Source organism: Oratosquilla oratoria, chromosome 24, assembly GCF_046742065.1.
Source record: "Oratosquilla oratoria isolate Oo_2021 chromosome 24, ASM4674206v1, whole genome shotgun sequence".
Classification (NCBI taxonomy): domain Eukaryota; kingdom Metazoa; phylum Arthropoda; class Malacostraca; order Stomatopoda; family Squillidae; genus Oratosquilla; species Oratosquilla oratoria.
In genome coordinates, this window is record NC_134800.1 from 30228669 (window position 1) to 30235789 (window position 7121).

General features: G+C 42.1%; 1 protein-coding gene and 1 non-coding gene across 2 annotated transcripts in view; one reads left to right on the plus strand and one right to left on the minus strand.

Annotated features, from left to right (window-relative positions):
- LOC143038529 (protein-L-histidine N-pros-methyltransferase-like) overlaps positions 1 to 7121 on the plus strand; it is a 173557-nt gene that overhangs the window by 62713 nt on the left and 103723 nt on the right. The gene's annotated exons all lie outside the window — the stretch shown is intronic.
- On the minus strand, positions 2017 to 2089 carry TRNAR-CCU (transfer RNA arginine (anticodon CCU)). Its single transcript has one exon. It is a non-coding gene; the product is annotated as a tRNA-Arg (tRNA).

The window sequence follows — 7121 nt, forward strand, 5'->3', positions numbered from 1 at the left end:
GAGAGAAGCAAGTAAATGCCTTGGGGGATTAAAAAGTTTAAGGAGAAATATACATTTGGTAATGGATGCTAAGAGGAGCACTGTATGAGGCAGAAACATGAAATATATGAGAGAAAGAGAAAAGTTTAAATGTGTTTGAGATGAGGTGCCTAAGAAGTATAATAGGGGTTATTAGACTGGATATAGTGAGAAACGAGAAGATGAGGAGGAGAACGGGGATGGAAAGGGAGTTGGGAGATAGGGTTAATGAAAAAGTATTGGGATGGTTTGGACACATGGAAAGAATGAGTGAAAAAGATTAGTAAAAGAGGTGTGGAAGGCAGAGGTGGAAAGAGCGAACATGAGGGGGGCGACCAAGGATGAGATGGATGGATGGTATAAAAGGGGCATTGGGAAGGAGGGGAATGTCTGTTGAGGAAGGACGAGAGAGTACAGAAGATAGGGTGAATGGAGGATGGTTGTGTATGGATGATGTTGTGATGCATGAAAGGGAGTGGGTGGAGAGTAGGGGGACGAGGGAGTATGCGTGAATGATAATTCGTCGCACCCCGAAGGGATTTCTCGCCATCTTCTCTTTTTCTGCATGAGGGGACGGAGAGGGGGGGGTCACTGATTAAATGAAGCGGCCTTGCTGTGTATGTGTTGTGTCATGCTACACTGCTTATGACCCAGGGCAATGGGCGAGATACAGGAATGATAAGAGAGGGGGAGGGGGTGAATGGGAATGGAGTATGTGGGGATGGAATAGGTGAGAGTGAATTTTATGCCTTTGTTTTTTTACTACCTCCCTTGTAAGGAGGAAAGAGCCTTTGGTATATATGTGTATGTATGTACAATTATAACTGACCTAAAAATACCCCCACACGGTGTGATTTGGTTGTTTCTGGACCCGAGGTTTGGCGTCGAGTTCCTTGTTATGTTGATTTCTGCCTTTCTAAGGCCTCTTGTGTTGGCATGGTATAATTTATTGTTCATTGTTTTATTATTTATTATAACCATATTTACATTGTGTATAAAATTTAGTTTGTATTAGATATCGCAGATGCGATGAGCGTCTTTGTTTTGGCGCGAAGGAGAGCGTGGCGTCAGTGTCGAAGACGGCCTTGTTGAGGGTGCACGCATTTGTTGATTGTGTCAATTTGTGTGTATCCAAAATATAAAATTTAACTCTTTAATTTGCGCACTCATTAGCCACCCAAAACACTCTTATTGACATAATTTATACAACCAAACCATAATTATAAAATAAATAAATAGATGAAAAAAGGTAAAAGGTTTATTGCACTCCTTGAACGCAATCTATACATGCATTTCCAAAGGGTGAACGATCGTTTTCACAAGTTCTGGATTGTATGGCACAATTACATTTGCCTCGAAAAACATTTTAGAATATATATATTTTTTATGATTTTGGCTCCTGAGGTTAGGTAAGATTAAGTTACACTAGGTTAGCTTAACTGAAGGCTAGGTAGGTTGTTAGGTTAAGAAACGGTGCGTACTTATAAATGTCTGAAATATACTTTTGAATACGATCGAAAAATGTGCCATTGCGTTAGAAAAGGTGATTAAAAATATTGGTCGGATTTTCCTAAATAATGCATTTCTTATCCTTTTGTATACAGAGGTTTGGCGAAAATTGCTTCAGAAAGCACCACATGTCTCCCCAACCCCGATTTCCCAACGTTCCACCCAGAGGGCCACTGGAACGGTTATGGCGGATTTTTTGCAGAATCCGCCACGTTCGGACACTATGGCGGTTTCTGGACAAGATTCCGCCACAACCGTACACCACATGCGACCTGCGATACTGTCATCTTTACTAGATAAATAAGAATAGAATAAATCTAGTAAAACCTAGCCTGAATCAACAATGATTAATTGAAATAACAAAACAAAACAAAATCTGGACCTTCAAATGAAAATTATCGCTTTTTGATAAAAGCGATATGACGTCACATCGCCAAGGACAGCAGCAGCGGCAGCAGCATCTTCAGCCTTCAGGCAAAAGTGCTTGCTTACCCCTGGTGGGATTCGAACCCACAATCCCTGGCTTAGGAGGCCAATGCCTTATCCATTAGGCCACAGGGGCTACGACGATTTGTTAAGTACTTTGAATCTATATTAAAAGAATTACAGAAAGGTAAGGGGGCGAGGTGTTTCACGGGATATGGTCAACAAAGATGTTTTCTGCACATTATTCTATCGATTAAAGAGATGTCGTCTGACTCTTGTCATGTGACACAATAAGCTGCATTGCTGCCTTGTTAGTAGAAAGGATTATCTCTACGGCTGTCGTGTTTGCCTTCTGTCCGAGCTGTCCACGAAGATAGGACAGTGGGTTCAGCCGAGGTTGAGTACTTCCTGCCGTACGCAGCTATTTATTCTCTGATTCTTTTTCTTTCGTGACTTTCACCAGAGGAGTTAAGTCAGCTTAAAGGAAACCCTTTGGATTTTCTTTTTCCCCTCTCCTTTCTTCTTTCTCGTCTTATTTCATCATTTCACGCTCCTCTTCCTCCTCATCTTCCTTCTCCTTTACTTCTTCCTCTTGTTTCTCTCTTTTCTCCTCTTCTTCTTCTTTCTGCATCTTCTTCTAAGTTTCTTTCTTTCTGATTCAAACGTTTCTTTTTTATGTAAAATTGAACTTGGTGTGTGCACATTATGATTTATAATCTCTCTCTCTCTCTCTCTCTCTCTCTCTCTCTCTCTCTCTCTCTCTCTCTCTCTCTCTCTCTCTCTCTCTCTCTCTCTCTCTCTCTCTCTCTCTCTCATATGACCGATCTATGGGTAATACTGTGACCTTATACGTACACACACACAACTCCCCCACCACGAGAGTTGGGGTAACGACCCCCAGCGCAGCGATACTGAAATTATTTCAGCCCTGGGCTGTGTGTGTGTGTGTGTGTGTGTGTGTGTGTGTGTGTGTGTGTGTGTGTGTGTGTGTGTGTGTGTGTGTGTGTGTCGTAAGTACAGCATGTATGTGTGCGTTTAAGTTGTCTTTCCCCCCCAAGGTCACGGAAGTCGCCGCACTAAAGGCGTTCCGTTCAGCGAGCGCCTTAGGGTCAGCCAACGCCTTTGGGGACATGAATGGCAATTCTGCCAAGCCATTTTTACCAACAGAGATAAAAAAATAAAAAAATAAAAAAAATGACGTCGTGGCGTGACGTCACAGAGCGTGACGTCATGAAGATCTTGAAGTTGGAAACCTCTTCTAGTACGACCTCGAGAGTCTTTTGGTCTTTGAAGGTGATGGTTCTTGAAACCTCCTCCTCCTCCTCCAGTTCGCCAGGAGCTAGGCCTCGCTGCAGAGCGCAGTAGTTGTCCGGGTTCCTTTACAAAAGACCTGAGTCTTCGCTAGCACGCGATAGAATATACAGATTTTAGTCGGAAATAATCAGAGCTTCTGTCCATGTGGACAATATCACACCAAAGGGGTCGAGTTGTAATTGTGGTGAAGGAGAGATTCAAGGAAGATATAGCACAACGGAAGGAGACTAGAATTTAAACGTGACCAGCACTCGTTTTCCGGTCCGTAGGATATTACTACAGGGAGAGAAAGAGAAAGAGAGAGGCATATTTGATATTGATATTTATGTAGTGTATTATGTATACTTCTCATTCCATTTTGTTTTATCATTTATTACCTATTATTCTATTGTTGATAATACTGGTACACTTGTTTTCATTTCTGGAGGAGTGCCTGTATAGTTCCACTTTAGTAGTTTCAGAGGGCTGCTTGTTAAATGTAGTTGGGAAGGCTTATGGGAGGATCTTGATTGAGAGGATTAGGAGAGGAACAGAGGGAGTAATTGGTGAGGAACAGTGTGGATTTAGGACGGGTAGGGGTTGTGTAGATCAGATTTTCGTGGTAAGACAGATATGTGAGAAAGCTATAGGAAAGGGGAAGGATGTTTTTTGGGCCTTTATGGATCTGGAAAAGGCTTACGACAAGGTAGACAGAAAGGCACTGTGGGAGGTTTTGCGGATATACGGGATAGGAGGAAAGCTTCTAGGAGCTGTCAAGAGTTTTTATGAGAGTAGTAGAGCTTGTGTCAGGATTAGAAATGGAGAGAGTGAGTGGTTCGAGGTAAAGGTGGGACTTCGTCAAGGATGCGTTATGTCGCCCTGGCTGTTCAACTTATACATGGATGGGGTAGTGCGAGAGGTAAATGCAAAGGTAGTGGGTCAGGGACTGGAGATGGTTAAAGAAAATGGAGAAAAGTGGGAGGTGAGCCAGCTGTTGTTTGCGGACGACACTGCGCTTGTGGCAGGATCGGAGGAAGGATTGAGGAAGTTGGTGACAGAGTTTGGGAGAGTGTGTGATAGAAGAAAGCTAAAGATAAATGTGGGTAAATGTAAGGTGATGAGATGTACAAGGGGTGAAAGTGGCAGTAGACTGGAAGTGAGCATTAAGGGAGAGCGACTGGAGGAAGTGGATACTTTTAGATACTTGAGTGCAAATGTGGCAGGAAAAGGTGGAGTGAAGATGGAGGTAGAATGTAGATTGAGAGAAGTGAGTAAATGCCTTGGTGGATTAAAAAGTGTAATGAGGAATAGACATTTGAGAATGGATGCTAAGAGGAGACTGTATGAAGGAGTGATTGCGCCAACAGCACTGTATGGGGCAGAAACATGGAACATAAGAGAGGAAGAGAGAAGGAGTTTGAATGTGTTTGAGAAGTATGATGGGGGTTACTAGGTTAGATAGAGTGAGAAATGAGGAGGTGAGGAGGAGAACAGGGGTGGAAAGGGAGTTGGGAGATAGGGTTGATGAAAGAGTATTAGGATGGTTTGGACACATGGAAAGAATGAGTGAAGAAAGACTAGTAAAAGAGGTATGGAAGGCAGATGTGGAGGGAGTGAACATGAAGGGACGTCCTAGGATGAGGTGGATGGATGGGGTGAAGGGGGCTTTGAGGAAGAGGGGAATGTCTGTTGAGGAAGGACGGGAGAGGACAGAAGACAGGGATGAATGGAGAATGGTTGTATATGGAAGATGTTGTGATGCATGAGGTGGAATGGGCGGGTGGATGGGGGGTGAGGTAGTATGTGTGAGCAAATTTTGACGCAGCCCGAAGGGATTTCTCCCCATCTTCTCCTTTTATGCATGGGGGGACGGAGAGGGGGGGTCGCCGATTTAATGAAGCGGCCTTGGTGTGGATGTGCGACACTGCTTCTGACCCAGGGCAGTGGACAAGGTGGCAGGGATGACCCGTCATCCAGGAGGTGCTAAGTTGAGATGGAGGGTGGAGGGGTGCGGAGTGTATTCAGGGATGGAATGGGTGGGAATGTTTTTTTGCCTTTTCCTTTTTGGCTACCTCCCTTGTATGGGGGAAAAAGTCTTGGTATATGTATGTATGTATGTATGTATTTATATATATATAAATATATACGTGTGTATATATATATATGTGTGTGTGTGTGTGTGTGTGTGTGTGTGTGTGTGAGTGGGTGGGTGGGTGTGTGGGTGGGTGGGTGTGTGGGTGTATATAACATTACCGTGTTGATTCCTGTATCTGCCCTTGGAGTCCTTGTGTGTGGGTCATTAAACGTAAAAAATCTGACTTCCGTCTTGGTCTTCCCCAAAAATGTGATTTCATTCGAATTTAAAATCGCGTTTCGTCCTTCTGACGCGCGGGGCAGGCATTGTGTTCCCCCGCGAAACGTGTCTTAAGGGAGTAAACGGGAAAGAGGGACCCGGTACCCGCGAAGGAAGTTTGGGGGGTGCGGAAATTGGAAATGGGGCCATGTCACTGAAAATTAATTCCGGGGAAAAAAAAAAAAAAAAAAAAAAAAAGATATGTCAATCTAGAACCGAGGCGAACGGATCAATATAGTTATCAAGAGATGTGGTGGAGGTGGAGGATGAAAGTGGAGCAGAGGGGACGAAGGTTAAGTGGAAGAAGCTGCTGAAGTGGCGTTCAAGGTACAGGAAGGATGGAGAAAGGAAGGGGAAGATCAAAAGAGAATTAAGGGGTTGTGAAGACAAGAAGAGAAGCAGGAGAGTCGTGTTATAGGGAGAATCAGTAGGATTAATGTCTGGTAGAGGGGATAGAGGAGGAGTACAGAATGTGTCAATATTACCCAAAGTAGGAGTTCCTGGAAGCAAAATATAGCGTAATAGTCAGTATTTAAAACTACGTATACGGGGAAGTATGCACAATGAACGAAGAATGCGGCAATTTATATATATATATATATATATATATATATATATATATATATATATATATACATACAGTATATGCACAAATACTATCATCCCATGACATTTTTACTTTTTGGGATGATAGTTCGGGACCATTCTATGACTTTTACAACAAACTAAATAATTTGTCACACAGCACAAAATTTGAAGTCGAATGGGAAGAAAACAACCAAATCCCATTTTGAGAAATATTTGTGATCAAATGTCCAGGATATTAGTCCTCTGACTACAGAAAGCCCACACATACGGATAGCTACTTACACTTTTTCAGTTATCATCCAGAAAGGGTTAAATTAAGTGTTGTTTCGGGCCTCTATTTAAGAGCATTAAGAATTTGTAGCGCCCAATTTTTAGATCAAGAAATAGAAACAATAAACTCACAACTGAGCAAGTTAGGTTACCCAAAATGGTTGTCGACAAAAGCCCTTAGTAAGGCAAAAACTAGTTATTATAATAACTCTTCCCCCCCAAAAATCAAACACAATTGGGATAACAACTGCATTGAAGTTCATTACAATGACTAATTGGATGAAGTATTTAAAATGTTACCACAAGAAAAACTTAAATTGGTCTTCAACTATCCTAATAAAAAAATTCAAAAAGTAGTGAACATACATCATAGACCTAAAGTAGATAGTAACCCTGGATTGTATGAAATACCTTGTAAAGATTATAATGACGTTTACTAGGGCCAAACCGGTAGGGACCTCAATACCAGAGTAAAAAAAACACAAAAACTCTGTAAGATATACATAAAGCAAATCCACGTTCTTCCTCCATACATCTTAAAGAATCACCGCATAGATTGGAACAACCCGGAAATTATTTATAAATGTAATTGTAGTTTTACGAGAAAGATAATTGAATATTTTCTTATTAAACATCTACCAAATTTTAATACTTCCAAAGACCA